This window comes from Danio aesculapii, chromosome 14, assembly GCF_903798145.1.
Source record: "Danio aesculapii chromosome 14, fDanAes4.1, whole genome shotgun sequence".
Taxonomy (NCBI): domain Eukaryota; kingdom Metazoa; phylum Chordata; class Actinopteri; order Cypriniformes; family Danionidae; genus Danio; species Danio aesculapii.
The window spans coordinates 5,631,864-5,651,762 of NC_079448.1; the positions used below are offsets into that span (position 1 = coordinate 5,631,864).

Here is a 19,899-nt window from a genome sequence, read left to right on the forward strand (position 1 = left end):
AAGAAAGCGTTCTTGCAGGACTCCCAGAGCTCATCAAGGTTCTCTGGATTCATCTTCAATGCCTCCTCCTTCATCTTACCCCAGACATGCTCAATAATGTTCATGTCTGGTGATTGGGCTGGCCAATCCTGGAGCACCTTGACCTTCTTTGCTTTCAGGAGCTTTGATGTGGAGGCTGAAGTATGAGAAGGAGCGCTATCCTGCTGAAGAATTTGCCCTCTCCTGTGGTTTGTAATGTAATGGGCAGCTCAAATGTCTTGATACCTCAGGCTGTTGATGTTGCCACTCTGCAGATCTCTCGCACGCCCCCATACTGAATGTAAGACCAAACCATGATTTTTCCTTCACCAAACTTGACAGATTTCTGTGAAAATCTTGGGTCCATGCGGGTTCCAGTAGGTCTTTTGCAGTATTTGTGATGATTGGGATGCAGCTCAACAGATGATTCAGCAGAAAAATCGACCTTCTGACACTTTTCCAAATGATCAACTAGAAGTCAAGTTATTATTTGTTGCTCTTATAACTGTGATTACCGACAAGACATTTATCAGATAGTGTAGATAATATTTCTCTAGATATTTTTCAAGACACTAGTTAAAGTGACATTTAAAGGCTTAACTAGGTTAATTAGGCAAGTAAGAGTTATTAGGCAAGTCATTGTATAACAGTGGTTTGTTCTGTAGAAAATTGAAAACAAATATTGCTTAAGGGAGCTAATAATTTTCACCTTAAAATTTTTTATAAAAAAATTTAAACTGCTTTTATTCTAGCAGGAAAAACAATCAGACTTTCTCTAGAAGAAAAAATATTATAGAAAATACTGTGAAAAAATCCTTGCTCTGTTAAACATCATTTAGGAAATGATTGAAAAATAAAAACAATAATAATGAATAGTTTTGATTTGAACCGCTGATGTATTTGATACTGAAAAAGGCCCAAATTCCACCCTCCTTCATTCATATTCTCAACACTCTCTCTATCTCTCTTCTGTGTGTGTGTGTGGTGTGTTTTTTATATGCTAATACGGTTGGCGCAGTCATGAGCTGACACCAGGCCTGGCATTTAGAGGACAGTGTACGTCACAGCAGACAACATATCACATGCGTAATTACATCACACGCCGACAGATGACAGAAACACACGCCGCCCTTACATAACACGCATGCGTTTAATCTGTCTAATTACCTGAGCGTCTTCTCTGGACATCTGCTGCTGCAGACGTGTGTTTTATCTTTGCGTTCAGACACAAGGGAGCCCTTACACACACTCAATCACTCACAAACCGCAACTGCTCTAAACCGCACTCTAAACCGTGTGTGTGTTTGTGCTTACCAACACATTCTGGCCGGCTGATCAATATGCAGAGTTGTCTTGCTCTGGGTTTCGTCAGGCTCAGAATAATCTGCTTGATTATGCGCTGATTTGCGGGCTGCAGTGCATGCTGGGACGGGCCGTTTGACCTTTTACCTTTGCTCTATGAGTCAACGCTTGTGTACAGGCTCAGTATAGATGCTGAGGTTCGGTCGCTGATGAAATGTCACGTGTGTAAGCAGTGTTGGGTAGCTATGTTACTTTTCTAATACTATGTCTGGCAAGTCGGAATGAAATCAACATGTGCTCTGGGTATTTCTATATGTATATAGCAGTTTATAAACGATGTATCTGTGGACTTCATTATTTTGTCAAAATTAATTTGCCCTCGTAATCTTTAATCAAATTTCATAACCTTCTCTCGCCCTCAAAACAACTTTACATCACTTCTGGTCACATGGAATGTCTTTAGGACGGAGCTATCAGTCATTTAGGGCGGGTCTATCAGTCTTTTAGGGTGTGGCTATTAATCCTTTAGTATGGGGCTTTCTGTACTTTAGGGGGTGGCTATCAGACCTTTAGGACAGAGCTATCAGTCCTCTAGGACATGGCTATCAGACCTTTAGGGTGGGTCTATCAGTCTTTTTAGTATGGGGCTTTCTGTACTTTAGGGTGTGGCTATCAGACCTTTACAGCAGAGCTATCAGCCTTTTAGGGTGAGGCTATTGGACCTTTAGGGCAGAGCTATCAGTTCTTTAGGGCGTGGCTATCAGTCCTTTAGGGCAGAGCTATCAGTTCTTTAGGGCGTGGCTATCAGTCCTTTAGGGCAGAGCTATCAGTCCTTTAGGGCGTAGCTATCAGACCTTTAGGGCGTAGCTATCAGACCTTTAGGGTGTGGCTATCAAACCATTAGTATAGGGCTATCAGACCTTTAGGGCGGAGCTATCAGTTGTTTAGGGTGTGGCAATCAGACCTTTAGGACTTGGCTATTAATCCTTTAGTATGAGGCTATCAGTCCTTTAGGGCAGAGCTATCAGACCTTTAGGGTGGGGCTTTCTGTACTTTAAGGCGTAGCTATCAGACCTTTGGGGCGGAGCTATCAGTAATTGGGGCATGGCCAACAGACATTTAGTCCTGAGCCATCAGTCCTTTATGGCAGAACTGTCAGTCCTTTAGGGCTGAACTATCAGTTCTTTAGGGTGTGGCTATTGGTCCCTTAGGGTGGAGCTATCAGTCCTTTAGGGTGGAGCTATCAGTCCTTTTGGGAACTATCAGTTCTTTAGGGCGTAGCTATCAGACCTTTAGGGCGGAGCTATCAGTCCTTTAGGATAGAACTATCAGTTTTTAGGGCGTGGTTATTCTATACAGAGGGAAAAAAAAACAGGTAGAGGCAAGAATATGTGAGCTCGACCTCCTTCAGAGCTGCTGAAGCAGGGAAAGAAAAAGCCCATTCATACGCCTGACAAAAGACCAGATCACAGCCGGTTTATATTTGGTCTGTGTTACAGAACGACGATCATAAATCAGCATTTTTGGCCTTTGAATAGATTGCATATCACAATTTACACTTCACTATCTTAATAAATATTCCTGGCCTTATTCACTTTACCCTTAAAAAAACACCTGCATTGGTTATTTTAGTATAATGTTTTGGGTATATATATATATATATATATATATTATATATATATATACACACACACACACACACACACACACATATATATATATATATATATATATATATATATATATATATATATATATATATATATATATATATATATATATATATATATATATATATATACATTTATAGTTAAAGTTAGAATTATTAGCCTCCTGTTTATTTTTTTCCCCAATTTATGTTTAACGAAAAGGATTTTTTCAACACATTTCTAATCATAATAGTTTTAATAACTCATCTCTAATAACTGATTTATTTTATCTTTGCCATGATGACAGTAAACAATATTTGACTAGATATTGTTCAAGACACTTCTATACAGCTTAAAGTGACATTTAAAGACTTAACTAGGTTAATTAGGTTAACTAGGCGGGTTATAGTAATTAGGCAAATGGTTTGTTCTGTAGACTATCAAAAAATAAAACAGCTTAAAGGGGTGAATAATTTTGACCTTAAAATGGATTTAAAAAAATTATTTTATTCTTTTATTTTAATGCTTTTATTTGAGTCAAAATAAAACAAATAAGACTTTCTCCAGAATAAAACAATATTATCAGACATACTGTGAGAATTTCCTTGCTCTGTTAAACATCATTTGGGAAATATTTGAAACTGAAAAAAAATCCAAGGGGAGCTTATAATTCTGACTTCAACTGTATATATAAAATGTTTACAGGCATTATTAATTGAGTAACTGTGCCCATCTTTGCAGTTATCAAACATGTTGTGTGGAGTGCCCTATTCTTATATATTTAGACTGATTTTACAAAAACTATATTTTTATAATTAATATTAGTCATCGGTCCTGATGTGAACGAGTCTTAAAATCTGCATGATCCATTTAGACTGTCACAAATTACATACAGTTGAAGTCAGAATTATTAGCCCCCCTGAATTATTAGCCCCCCTGTTTATTTTTTCTCCAATTTCTGTTTAATGGAGAGAAGGTTTTTTTCAACACATTTCTAAACATAATAGTTTTAATAACTCATTTCTAATAACTGATTTATTTTATCTTTGCCATGATGACAGTAAATAATAACTGATTAGATATTTTTCAAGACACTTCTATACAACTTAGTGACATTTAAAGGTTTAACTAGGTTAATTAGGTTAACTAGGCAGGATAGGGTAATTAGGCAAGTTATTGTATAACGATGGTTTGTTCTGTAGACAGTCAAAAAAAATTGGCTGCTTAAATATTTTTTTCCAACCTTCAACCATTGGAATTATAAATGTGAACGTATATGTTCAAATATATTAACTATAATATTATATATGTGTTCATATACGGCTGTCCAATATATTTGAACTCAAATTTGTAATTCCAATGGTTGAAAAAAATGTATGTTTAGAAATATATGTTATATATATATGACATGAAATCCAAATATAAACATATCAGATTTCTATAGGCTCTAAGCAAATGTTTCTTGTTTTAGTAATAACCTATAGACAAAAGTTCAACCAGGCAGCTATGATGGGTTGAAGATTACAATAATAAATAAACAAATAAATGAATTAATTAATAAATTAATTAAGTGATTGATTGATTGATTGATCCATTTATTGATTGATTGATCCATTTAGACTGTTACAAATTACATACAGTTTAGACTGTTACAAATTACATACAGTCAATCAATCAATCAATCAATCAATCAATCAATCAATCAATAAATAAATAAATTAATTAATAAATAAATTAATCAATTAATCAATAAATAAATAAATTAATTAATTAATTTAATAAATAAATAAATAAATAAATAAATAAATTTAATAAATAAATAAATAAATAAATAAATAAATAAATAAATAAATAAATAAATTACTTAATTAATTAATTAATTAATTACTTAGATTGACTTCCACAGATGAATTGGTCACCGCAAACCTAGCAATGTGCACTAACCTTAAATATGGTGGGTTTGATTTCTTGCGTATTTTAATACATAAAGCAAATCATATGAACATATGAGCATAGGATGAGCTACAGTACTGTTGATGCTTCGCTTTTATAATATCACATATAGCCTAACATCCATGCCTTGACCTACATACAGCAGCTTCGTGTTCGACATTTAGGAATTAATATTAACCTAATGAAAATATGCTTCTCCACAATGTCTGTTAAATGAAAAAGCTTGTAAAACAAGGTTTAGATGACCTCTTGACCCCCGAGGCTCCTCAAGCGCAGCTACATTTGCGTTTCTTATGGCACTGAGACCAATGCGATTAATCCAGCATGCAATCAAAGCGCTGAACATGTGCGTGTGTGAGGTATTAATGGATTAGTACACCCACCACCTCGTAAGGGTGTCATTTAGTCACTTGTGTTGATCCGGACTGATCCGGATCTGCAGATCTGAGGCGCACAGCTTCACTTTTATTTATTGGAAATAGGCTCCCTTAGAAGTAAACAGTTGAGTTTTAGCATTTTTAAAATCCATTCAACCGATCTCCAGGTCTGGCAGGAGCAGTTTTAGCTTAGCTTAGCTTAAATCATTAAATCAGATTAAACCATTAGCATCTCACTAAAAAAAAATCCAAACCAGGCTCATGATTGATACGTACCCCTGTATACATTTCTGGAGAGCATAAAACATTCCAGGAGATTTTTTTTTTGCAGTTTTTTCTCCAATCAGGCTGCTGTGTATGCTTTTTCAGATCTCAGATTTCTCTTGCGACTGCCATTCGTGCCTGCTGTTTTCACATTAATCCACCAGAGGCTGCTGTCGACTGACTGACCGACCAACCGATAACCCCACCCACCCTCTTCGCTAACCCCAACCGACAGTGTTTTTTAAAAGCACCGATTGACCCGCGTTTTTACCACGTTTCAGAATTTACCACATTCCCACCCTGTTATTTACTTGTTTATTTTTATTTTTTGCCTTTTATTTTTGTTTTACCCAATAATATCCAGCTGCAGGTCCGCAGAACCACACACGTTTTAGGCACACACAATCTGGCACACACAATCTAGGCAAACCATATATGGTTACGACGGATGTTAATGGTATTAATGTCTTCTTGGACATCGTCATCGATATATTTTGATATATATGGTTATTAAATATTGTACACAATAAACAATAGTGTTTACTTTACTTTATTTCACAAATATTGAGATCGAGACGGGCGAATGGGGAGCGTTGTTTCCGATCGCCATTCAATATAATAGACTGAACAGTTTTCCATCAGTCATCATAGATGATCAGTCGTTATTATCTGACAGAGTCAATATAGCAGATACTCGTTTGCTGGCCTTGCTGAACGATCTAAATTGGACAGGTTTAATTTATATAATGGATTCATTTATAATGAAGGAAATAATAGCAAGTTAATATAGGCAATAATACAATTTAAATGTAATAAAAATCTTTTACATGTAATAAATGAATAACACTATATTAATATTTTACTCAAGCGATGTAATAGTGTGTATTTGCTTAATTTTCTAATAAATTTTTAATTAATGATTTCCCACATAAAATACTGTAGTAATTTATAGTAAGCAATATATGGTTTTTAAACCAAAATTTAGCAATAGAAACAAATTAACTATTAATATTTAATTAAAAAAATATTAATAAGTAAATAAATAAATAAATAAATAAATATATCTATATATATATATATATATATATATATATATATATATATATATATATATATATATATATATATATATATATATATATATATATATACAAATATATATATAACAGCTGTGACAGTTTAGTATAAGATAGTAGTTTATAATCAGATATGATAATCAGTTTATAACTATATTATATACTGTTTGAATGATTAACTATAGTAATTCATTTTAATTTGACACATTATTATTTGCTTTTTATATTTTACAACAAAGTGATTTTAACCAAGTATGATAATATTAAGATCCTGAATTAGTTCATTACACTTAATCCTACAATTAGACGGTCTATTATGCTTTCTTTGTGTATGTGGACACGTGAACAAAGTCATAAGTGTTTAACCAATTATTTTTATTTACATAATTTGAGTTTAGAAACTACAGAGATGTTAAAATGATCGTTACGATATAATAATGATGACTGAAATATGAAACCATATTTGTGAAATTCAATAGGTGGCGATAATGCTTCTAAGGAGTTAGTTAGTTACCATATATGGTTTGCCTAAATCGTGTGTGCTAGATTGTGTGTGCCTGAAATGTGTGTGGTTCTGCGGTTCTGCAGCTGGATATATTTCGTTTAACCTGCTTTCTGGAACCATTCTTCACCGAACTCGAACCCCGTTGTCGCGGTCAACTCCTATATGCATCCCAAGTCCGCCGACGTATGCTGCAAGCCACTGCAACTGGTAACAGTTAAGCGGGTAAGCGGTCAGTTGTTCGTTTTAAAGACAAAATGCAGCCATACGTAGCTCTGGCTACATAATTCGCGCTCTCCAGAAATGTAGTTGGGGGTACGTTTTCACAATTAGCCTTTGTTGAAAAATTCACAAAATAATTTTCCTATTTAAGGCCTGATTTGTAGTTACATCGTATACTAAACCAATGGAAAATAAAAGTTGCTATTTTTTAGGTTGATCCGACAAGGAGCTATACTCTCCTTCTTGTGTAATAATCAAGAAACTTTGCTGCAGCAGGAGCAATGATTTTACCAACATAAGCTCATGAAATAGCTAAAAGCATGGCCCTATATACATTTCTGGAGATTACGAATCTTTAGCCAGAAGTACGTATGGCTGCATTTTGTTTTTAAATGAATGCTACGGGGACTATTTCCAAAACAAATGAAGTGTTTATTTAAAGAAGAGAGACCTAATAGCTCAAATTAATAATATATTCAACAAAAGTGACTTAGAAGAATAAGAGTGTTGAGAATTTATGCACAGTATGCAGCACACCTGTGTGTGTGTGTGTGTGTGTGTGTGTGTGTATGTATAAGTGTGCTGACTCAGGTAAAAGCCGCTGCCCTTGTGGAGTCATGAAGATGTCTGACGGTGACAGTTTCAACTCCTTTTCATCCATAAAAACATGAGGCCTTTTCTCTCTCCACCTGCGTTTCTGCATCTGCTGCAAGACTCTGATCAAACAGCCATTTAGCACTGCTCTCCCATTCTGTCCCAGACAATGTGTCACATCCACGATTGTGCACTTATTTCTAGCGCAGTCCGACTACAACAGGAATATACTGAAGAATGCTGGAAAAAAACAGTAGTAACACTTTACCTGAAGGGGTAATTATACGACTGTCATGAAACTATTATAATTATGACTTGACAGATTTTATGCATGCTCATAACTACTGTTATTAAGTGTCATTTTCTCAGTGATGCCATTATAAATGCAAAAATGAAATTGTCATAAACAACTCGTCATAAACAAATGCATCTTTGTCATGAAAACGTGAATTGTCATAAATCTGTCATAAACATGACTGTCATGAGGCCATTATTATTGTGTCATAAATATTTTTCTGTTTACGTTTTCAGTGGAACAAACAGTATTTGTTATTAAAGTGTCTCAATAAAAGTGTCATTAGCTACTCTGTCAAATCATTTGTAAGTGCGTCATTAATATTTAATGACATTTCAATAACAAATTCAGCTTGTACCACTGTAGTTGAGGTCAAAAAATTTTTACGACGCTGTAATAAAATTCATAATATGTTTATAATGGCTTCCTAACAATCATGTTTATGACAGAGTTATGACAAGTTTTGCATTTAAAATGTCAAAACTGAGCAAATGACACAATGACAGTTGTATCATCTGATAGTCTAGGAAAGTCTACTACAGTGGTATTTTGATTTTGTTTAATGTTCAATGACTGTTTGTTGTTTGAAAATGCATGAAATTCGTAATAAATAAAATGGTAAATAGTTATTTAATAAAAATCAGGTCAAAATGTCTGCAGATAAGGTCAAATTTTCTGCAGATAAGGTCAAAATTTCTGCAGATAAGGTCAAAATTTTCATATTTAAATTTAAATACTAAGAAAACAGAAGAGATGGTATTTGACCCAAAATGTATAGGTGACCATCGTCAAGTGGTTGTACATGACCATCCTATTATTCAGTCAGAAACTTATAAGTACTTGGGCATTTCCATCGACAGTTCTTTCACATGGAAAACACACATTGAGTGGGTTTGTTCTCGTTTACACCAGAGATTGTATTTTTTGCGGAGGTTGCGTCTTTTTGGAGTTGACAAGAAAGAGTTCTTGAAAGCATTGTTAGATATGGTATCACAGTGTGGTTTGGCAACCTATCTGTTCAGTGTAAATCTAAATTGATGCATCTCTTAAAGACAGCATGGAAAATTGTTGGGCACGATGAATATTTTATTCATTTTATATTTAAGTTTATATGAGAATTGTGTCCTTATCAGGTGGAAAGGATTGTAAACGATCCAACTCATTTTTTGTTTCCTCATTACGAACTGCTTCCCTCCGGTAGAAGATACAGAGTCCCAAAGTGTAGGTTAAACCGTTATAAGAAATCCTTTGTACCTGTATCAGTGGGTTTATTTAATAAGAGTCTATCTTAATTACCATTATACATTTTGTAACTGTTGTATTTTGTATTGTTATTATTGCTTGTTTTAAGTGAATGTCTGCAGCAATATGGCGATGCCCATAACAAATTTCCTGTCAAGGACAATAAAGTTTTACTACTACTACTACTACTTATATCACCAATCACTAATTAGCTTTATATCCAAATGACATGGAACTATACTTTATAAAATATGCAGAAATTAGCAGTTTTCCATATTCTGTGTTTCATGTTTTTAGTTTTCCCAGTTTAATTATGCTTTTGAACTGCATTATAGGATCTTGATCTTACTTCCAACACCTTTTAACCTTGAAATGTTCGAAAAAAAGGCATTTTATTAACATTTATGGTAGTTTAAAGGGATATAATGTCTGGGTTGTTGTATTTACTCTACAAAAACCATTTAATAATAAGCCAGTGCAAGTACATTTTCTGTTATTTTACATCCTTATTTCTGTATGTACTATTAAAAGCTACTGAAATGTCAATAAACGTCCCTTTGTTAAACTGTAGAGCTGAATTTTCAACATCAAAGGGACACGAAGCAGAGATCAACATCCCATGATGCAATTCACAATGTAAATAAACAGAAAACACTTGTGAATCACAAAAAAATTAAATGTAAACTAACTGATATGTTTTACAGTGTAGCAGCTGTAGTTCTGTACATTAGCAACAAAGAATGCATTTTACACTTAATCGTAACCCTCAATGGTGCGTCTGTGGCTGAGATTGCACGGTTCTGGCACATTCCTGTATGCTGCCAGTCAGGAGTTGGGCTTTATGAGACTCCACTGAGCCTCAATTTTTCAGCATATATCCCGTAATGATACTGCAGTCGTCAGCCTCTGGCAGTACAGTAAAACAGACCCCCACAGTCATCTGCTCCCATTCACAATCACTCAGCACTCCTGCTATACCCAGTGATTTCAGCCAAACTCTGACAATCTCACTACACTAATACTGCCGTCATTCAGACAAAATCATTGATTTCTGACAATCACTGCATGTGACAATCACTGCAAAACTTAATAATGCTATCTTGTGTGCATCTCAAACTAATAACTTGACACTTTGGGATACTAGGTAATTGACTAGGTTAACTAGGCAGGTTAGGGTAATTAGGCAAGTCATTGTATAACAATGATTTGTTCTGTTGATAATTGAAAACAAATATTGCTTAAGGGGGCTGATAATATTGACCTTATAATGTTTTTAAAAAATTTAAAACTGCTTTTATTCTAGCCGAAATAAAACAAATAAGACTTTCTCCAGAAGAAAAAATATTATAGGAAATACTGTGAAAATTTTTGTGCCTTTCTCTGTTTAACATTATTTGGGAAATATTAAAAATTTACAAGAGGGCGAATAATTTAGACTTTTACAGTATATGAAATGTTTGTCATATCACATTTCATATTTACTGTGACACACACAGGGCCAACAATCTTGTCATTGTGTTATACACTGGGTTCAGAAAGACATATATGTCTTTGTTTTATACGTGGCCTATAATAAGGAGAAGGACAATAAACCTTGACTGTTATACAGTCTGGCCTCATGTCTGCAGTTTCAGCAACGCCGGCTTCCAGGTTTCAAAGTCTCTTTGCGTCAATATATCACAGAAAGAGGCCAAGACGTCTCTTTCGAGACAAGAGAGATGAGGTTTCATTTTCGCAAGCTACGACCATTGGTTACAAATGAAAGAGGCCTACATTTATCTTCCAACCCAGTGATGGAATAATTCAAGTACAAGGGCCCTATACAATAAACCCTGCGCAATAAGGAGCAAGACGTGTTTGGCGCGATTTGTTGCAATTTTCAGACCAGCGCAACCCTAATTTTCACGTTTTGCTCCACATTGTTTAAATAGCAAATTCATTTGCACCACTTTGTGGACTCATGGGTGTGCTGGTCTGAAAAGAAGGTATGTTAAGTTTTGGTGCGTTGCTATTTTGAAGAATTGAAATAGCCATTGACCAACTAAAAGCTGGTCTAAAGTCCAGCGCAGAGTGTGTTAGTTATACGCCTATGCAGGTCCTAAAGCTTACACATTGCTCAATACATGCAGGATATACAGCAATACACAAATATCTTTACAGATGAAAAAAATTAAAGGTATAAAATGTTACAAAAATTATTATTTTCTACATAAATTTAAAAACGACTGCCTCCATGCTTTCTTCACCTCATGTGGCTTTTTTTAGTTTATTCATGACACTTTGCATTAGTATAATGTTATTATTATTAGTAGTATTATTTATTATCTGCATATTTATATTGTTTTAATAAAAACAAGTTCAGATATGTCCACTAGTCAGGTTTTGGAGACGTATGCATTACCATATGGGGCATAAGAATAGGACGTGTGTTTGGATACAACTCAGCTTTTTGACCACACTTCATTATTATTGTTCATTTATTCGTTTGCTGGAAATTAAAACTGAGTTTAGAAATAGTTTTGAAACAAATATGCAGGCTAATGGATGTCTTCAGTGTAGTGTGTACAACACCGATTCCTTATCAATGGAAGTATTTCAATTCAATTCACCTTTATTTGTATAGCGCTTATACAATGTAGAGGAGTAAAGGTAGTAAAAGAGTAAAGGTAAAGTGAAAGTAAAGAGGTCGAGTGGAGGAGGCTTGTTCTTTATCCTCGTGCTGCAGATGGGTCTGTTTAACTGTTTTCTCGCAAGTGAAGCATTCAGGTTTTCCCATTACAAAGTCCGCCATGTAAATAGCAAATGCACAATGGCGCGACACAACTGACTCTTAAAGGGAATGTGAGATGAGATTTAGTGCTTAGTTGATTAGTTTGATGCACGTTATGCTCAAACACACTCAGAACTCATTAAGAGAGTAAACACAACCCTGTTAGACAATACGCCGCAGCGCAGACCGTGTTTTTCCATCCTTAAATAAGTAAAAGTGGATTTGGACACGTCTTTATTGCTTTTGCGCCCTGCACTTTAGACTTTGTGCTTAGATCGTTACAATAGAGCCCCAAGAGTGTTTAAACATTTAGTACAGCATGTACCATGAAAATTCTCCCTATTTACAGATATTCCTTAGGAATTACTTAGGATTCCTTAAAGAGATTATAGCGCTTTATTTAAAATCTAAGCACTTTTCAAACTTAAAAAATGCTAGATTAAAGGTGAAGCATTATGCAACATACATTTCAAAACACTGCAAAAATGGCTGTTTAGTAAACATAAATGTACATTTGAAGTCAAAATATAATTTTTTTCTCTTTCAAATATTTCCCAAATGATGTTTCAGGGCAAGGAATTTTTCACAGTATTTCCTATAATGTGTTTTTTCTTCTGTCTGATTTGTTTTATTTTGGAGAATAAAAGCAGCTTTTAACTTATTTTAAACCATTATAAGGTCAATATTATTAGCCCCCTTAAGCAATATTTGTTATTGATTGTCTACAGCAGTGTTTCCCAACCCTGTTCCTGGAGACACACCAACAGTACATATTTTGGATGTCTCCCTTTTCTGACCCATTAACTTCAGGTGTTGGAGTCTCTTCTGATGTTATTATAAGTTGATTCAGGTGTGTTTGATTAGGGAGAAGTTGAAAATGTGTACTGTTGGTGTGCCTTCAGGAACAGGGTTGGGAAACACTGGTCTACAGAACAAACTACTGTTATACAATGACTTGCCTAATTACCCTAGTTAAGCCTTTAAATGGCACTTTAAGCTGAATACTAGTATCTTGAAATATATCTAGTCAAATATTATTTGCTGTCATCATGGCAAAGATAAAATAAATCAGTAATTAGAAATGAGTTATTAAAACTATTATGTGTTGAAAAAATCTGCTCTCCATAAAAAAAATATTATCAGACATACTGTAAAAATTTCCTTGTTCTGTTAAACATAATTTGGGAAATATTTAAAAAAGAAAAAAATTAAAGGGGGGGGGGCTAATAATTCTGACTTCAACTGTATATGTTCAATTATATTACATTTATACAGTATATGTTCATATATGGCCATATGTGCCACTTCTACATGGAACAGAGCCACAGAATTACCATGGCCTCAAACCATGAGCTCCAGATCATCTGGAAACCCACCGGAAAAAAAAGCTCAGCTCTCAGCTCTGAACCACCTCAAAGCATCTATTAATGCTGCCTACAGAAACTCTACACCCTCCATCTCCGCCATGTCTTACCCAACCCCCATCTCCTAACACACACACACACACACATACACACAGCAGCAGACGCCTATAAAAAGCTCCATGTTCACTGTTAAGGAAGAGTGCTTGATGTCTTGCTCACACTTCCTCTCTCCATCGCCTTCTCCATTCAATGCCGGATCCATTACTTAAAGAATCGCTTTTTAATACGTAACCGTATCCCTTGAGCTCAGTTTACTGGGTCAATGGCTGGCGAGGCTCTTCCCAATGTAAGAAGGAATCTGGACGTTAATCCGTTGGAGGACACTCTGCATTAGGGTTTATTACGTTTGCTTGAGTGCTTCACACTGCACCGGCCGTCAGCATCATGCGATGTGACTGTGACCCACTGCACTGTGAACATGACCTAAATGTACGCACGTGCGCCAGCAGCTACATCCCTGACTTTATCCCATAACAGATTCCTTTCTGCTACTTTTAAAAAGCATTGATAGATTTATTCATATTTAGATTTTTTTTTCTAATTTTCACTGAAATAGTTTAGAAGTACGCATTAAATCAGAACTAGCCTTATTGACTTTGTGAGCTCACATTGCTAGTTTTGTGGTAAACAATTCATCTGTGCATGTCATTGAGAAAAAAATAAGTTATTTGCCATTGTAATCTTTAATTGAAATATGAAAATGCACTTCCTGTTTGTTTTCAGTTAAATTCTCAGATTACGTCTGTCCGAGGTATTGGGCATGGCTAAAGCAGCTCACACCAGATGCGACACGGCGCACACATGACAGTTGAAAATATCGCACACCATACGCACATATATACGCTCTGTGGCGCGGTAGAAATATGAACAGTGTCCTGAGTCGTGACTGGGCACTACGAACATCCCGACTTGCGGCGTTGGTGTGTGTACCCTGATAGCAAACTATGTTTAGAGTTCTGAAATGCATGGTGTTGCGTGGTGTGGTGTGCGACCCCCTTAACGTACTTATCCACACCCCTCCAACTGCTAGTTCTGACAACAAACAGAAATGGTGAGAAGGAGGAGGAGTCTGTTGGATTGTAATAACTCTCCCCAAACCCTTTTCCCCATCTTTCTGAATGAAATGCCTACTTTGATACATCCAATGAGCTCATAGTAGAAAAAAACAAGCCACGCCCTCTGTTTACTCATTAAATATTTTGTTTCTCTAGGAACTGCATCACAATACAGGAAAAAAAACGGTCGCAGCTTCCAGTTCATGTGGACTTTAAAGGGCACTTATGGTGAAAAATCGACTTTTCAAGCTGTTTGGACAGACATGTGTGTAGGTATAGTGTATAGACCGTCATATTGGGGTGATATTAAACACACCCAGTCTTTTTATTTCAATTTAACAACATAAAAACGAACCATTTGGAGTGGTTTTGAGATCGACTGCAGCTTGACGTAGGAGTGCGGTCCCCCCGCCCACCAATATTGATTGACAGCTGCGCGCATTAACATGTCCGGTAGTCACGTGTATAATCATATCAACAAGAAAGGACGAGCGCAAAGCAACCGGGAATAAAAGGTCTGTTCAGTTCGCTAGGATCATCAATCATCATCAAACGTGATCAAGAGTGAGTTTTACAAGTTTAAAATGTTTTAAAACAGAGCATGTGTGTAATGAATTACAGCGATTCACTTCAGATTCACTTCATCAGCACAACCGCGTGTCAGAACAATTATAAAGGAAACCTTTCATTTGCAAACCTTTCAAGCACAAAAATCTGAATTTCGAGTCAAAAAGTCCCACAGAGGGTATTTTGGAAATCCGTTTTTATGATTCCTTAATTTAGAAAACAGCCAGAAGTGTTTTGTAAAAAAAAAAGTTTTTAATCTGCATTTAAAAAAAGAAATAATCTGCATAACAGGGCCTAAAAATTATTATTAATAATAATATTTATTTATTTATTTATTTATTTATTTATTTATTTATTTATTTATTTATTCAATTTAAGCGTAAAATGAAGGTTCAATTATTTTTTGGAATTATAGTAATTATAAATCTAAAGTTTATTTAGGTTTTTAAAAATATATTAAGTGCCCTTAACTAATAAGTACTTACACTGAAATTAATAATTCATCACAGCGTACTTATTGTGTAAATACATGTTTTTACACTGTACTTATGACTGATTAAATACCAGCATGAATTTACAACTGTAATTAATTTCTGCAATTAAATTTATCCATCCCTTACACCTTAACCTGCCCTTAAACCAACACACACCCCAAAACTTGTCCCTAGCCATAACCCACCACAAGTGTTCTGCAATACATTACGAATGCATTAAGAACATTGTATTTTTTTTTAATGCGAGTGGGATCAGTTTTTTAAACCATATAAATTAGTCAACAGTAGCTCTGGGTACATAATTTGCACTCTCCAGAAATGTATACAGGGGTACGTATTCACAATAGGCCTGTGTTGGTCTTATAGCAGCAAAAGTTGCTTTGGCTGTAAAGAAAAGAGCAGAGGAATGACACCGGACTTTTGGATCAACTACCTGCGTTCACAGTGCAGTCTAACAGGTATGGCTTTCATTCATTAAGATTCACAATCAAAGCCACAGCCGCTCAAATCCCCGAGGGAATGAAAGCACGGCGTCTTCAGAAAAGTAAATCCCTGAGTGTTTCTGATTGAGAATGCACTTTCGGTCACAAGCCAACGCATCCATTTGTTACACAGCAGCTGGGTAGGATGCAGCTCACCTGGGTGTGGATTGGGTTTTAACAGCTCCAGAATGCAGAAATCCTAGCGTGTGATTGGACGTCACATCTCTCTCTTGAAGATTGGTTGAGAGGTGGTGGAAGCGGTCTCTCTCAACCATCAGGACCAATAAGAGCTGATCTGCAAGAGATAAAATGATGATCAGAATTAGAGACTTGTGCATGTAATCCATCATATCTAAAAATGAAGTAAGTCTGGCTCATAGACTGTGTTTACTCTGGTTTATTGTCAAATTATTTGATGTTTGACGTAATCGCAACTGAAATATGGAGAGGGTGGGGCATATAGTAGCTCCTCCTCTTTTAAAAAAGCAGCCAATAGTGTTTTGTTTTTCATCACAGCTCTGCCAGTGAGAGTGGTTGAGCTCAAGCACATCAAATCAAAAGCAAGCAAGAAGGGGGCGGGGCATGTCAGATACTAGAGAGCATTTGATTGGTCAAGATTTGATGAGAAACTGAAGTATGAGGTAATGTGAAAAAAAAATGCTGACTGTTTTAGGTGGAAATGACAAACTACAAGCTTTACATGTTTATATCGGTTTTATATCTTCTAAACGCGAATTCTGTCACTGTTTTGGAGCGCACTAGCTTATGGGTGTCCTTGAAGACGAACATATTGATACTAACAACTAAAAAATGCTATTTTTAAAGGTATAATTCACCCAAAACGGAAAATTCTGTCATTATTTACTCTTTCTCTACTAGTTCCAAACCTTTATTAGTTTCTGTTGAACACAAAAGAAGATATTTTGAAGGAAGTAATGGTAAAGGAAGTCAGTGGTTACAGGTTTGTCAGCTTTCTTCCAAATATATTGTTTCCAACAGGAGAAAGAAACTCATAAAAGTTTATAACCACTCAGTAAAAAGTGAGTCCTTTTCCATTTTTGGGTGAACTATCCCTTTAAGATCCTTTTAACACTAAAAAGAATGATTTAGACTTGCATTCAGTATGTATGTAATAACTGACAACCAATCGTGTGCCTGCTACATTATAGCTGTCAACCAATATATCATCACAGCCAATATATTAGGTACTATTTGTCATTTTTCAAATATCGGCTTTGGTTGATGTTTTTCGAAGAGTGACTATTATTTGTGCCTTGAGCATACTGTGCTCAAATTTTCCAATTTGCTTACCATTGTCATTCAGTTCTGTATGTTACTTTAATACAACAGTAACAGTAGAATATCTCTCAGCAATACAGATTTTACATTATTATCCTGATAACTGTCATTTTTCTATATGTTGTGCAGTTCTGGTTCTGGCACTGAATGGCTCCGATTTGCTGCATAGTACAGTTTGGTTTGACAGATTGGCTCACGTTGGTTCAGTTTTTCTTGGGTCGCTTTGCATTTGTGTTTTTTTCATGGAATTGAGCTACACTGAAAACCCTAGTAAGTTGACTGAACTAAATTAATTGAGTAAACTTGTTGCCTCAATTTAATTGAATAAAGGAGTCTTCCAAAACTTGCATATTTAAGTTTATTTAACTTGTAGACTACACTTAAATTGTTCAGTTCACCAAACTTAGTACTAAGTATAGTCTACAAAACTGGCAATGAGTTTACTCAATTAATTTAGTTCAGTCAAATATTAGGGTTTTCAGTCTCTCTCTCTCTCTCTCTCTCTCTCTCTCTCTCTCTCTCTCTCTCTCTCTCTATATATATATATATATATATATATATACATATGCATGTGTGTGTGTAATATTATACTAAGAAAAAATGTTTCAATAAATTTTAAACAAAAAATAAGTAGCCATTTATTCGCATTATGATGAGTAACTATACCTGAAGCCATTTGTACTCTTATTTGAAAAAGACCTTGCACTTAAAAGGTTGCACATATATATATATATATATATATATATATATATATATATATATATATATATATATATATATATATATATATATATATATATATATATATATATATATATATATATATATATATATATATATATATTTAGTTTTACAGTCAAGACTACATACATGAAAATGACCTATATTTTTCAAAGGATTAATTATGATTTAGAGCTCACTACACTTGAAATCTTACGTTTATGCATTTTCATGGTACACAAGTTAAATTAACTCATATTTTTTAAGTGACAGGACCAAAATATAAAATTTGAAGTTATGTTCAGTCAACTTTACTTAATGGTTTAAGTAAAGACAACATTAGGGTTTACAGTGTACTTTTAATCACTTCAGTTGTTTTTATTATTTTTTATGGTAACAGAACCATTATTATTTCTTAGTGTAGTATTTAATTTTTAAATACATATACATACAGTGATGTAAAATACAGTGGAGGAAATAAGTATTGAAAATGTCTCCATTTTTATCAGACAACATATTTCTAAAAGGGCCGTTGAAATGTTCCCCGGATGTTGGTAACAACCAAAGAAACCCATATATGCAAAGATAACACATCTAAATAGTTTACAAATGAAGTTATGTGTAATAAAATGAATGGGCGCAGGAAAAAAGTATTGAACACATGAAGAAAGGGAGGTGTAAAGGCAGTGAAAGCCCAGACAGCAGCTGAAAACTTTCTACCTTCCTCAGTGTAAATGAATATTAACTGCTTCAGTCCAACATCTACATTAGCAGGAGGATGAAGATGAAACCATTTCAACAAGACAATGATCCAAAACAAAGCCAGGGAAACTCTCAAATGGTTTCAGAGAAAGAAAATCAAGCTGTAGAATGGCCCAGCCAATCACCTGACTTAAATCCAATAGAAAAAACAAAATACAGATCAGATTTGACATATTTAAGAACAGATTTTTTACACTCTGTTGAAGTCTGTGAAAACAGTTCTTTCAGAAATATTATTATCGGGGGGAAAATATTTATTTCCCCCACTGTATGTACTTATTGGGCTAGTTTTGATTGAAAAACTCCCCACCTTATTGACAGAAAACTAATTGACAAAGCCCTGGCTGCTATATCATCTGAAATACAAAGGACAGTCCTTTTCACTTTGTGTTTGTAACTGCACACCTGGCCTGCACCAGAATCAGCAAAATAAATCAGCATTTGTGCACTAATCCTGATAGATTAATCTGTTTTCAGTGCAGCGATGTGCGATGCTCGTCCACAGAGCACGCTTTATTAACATTTCAGAGTGTGCAGCTCTGTGACTTTCACTCCACTGCACATGAAATCATGCCATGGCGCAGTCATGCAACAGTCACGAGAGTCATCCTCGGGCTGCGTTTGCATGGCGTTTCGCTCACCAAGCATCTGCAGGGCTTGTGATGTCAGCAAACGTACTAAATCTCCACCCACTCACTGTGACTTTCTTTGTCTTGTTGCCTTTCCAAGTTTAAGGAACAACAAATACTAACTTGACTTCGAGTTGATCATTTGATATCAGAAAAGCAAAGGCCTCTAGATTACGCTTATTTTGGCTAAATAAAATATGATC

At 35.1% G+C, this 19,899-nt stretch overlaps 1 protein-coding gene across 1 annotated transcript in view; it reads right to left on the reverse strand.

Annotated features, from left to right (window-relative positions):
- The window catches only part of frmpd1b (FERM and PDZ domain containing 1b), an 80,032-nt gene that overhangs the window by 35,806 nt on the left and 24,327 nt on the right, over positions 1 to 19,899 (reverse strand). Inside the window, exon 2 of the mRNA XM_056471960.1 lies at positions 16,443 to 16,581. The gene's annotated coding sequence lies outside the window, so the exon portion shown is untranslated. The remainder of the gene's footprint in view (positions 1 to 16,442; positions 16,582 to 19,899) is intronic.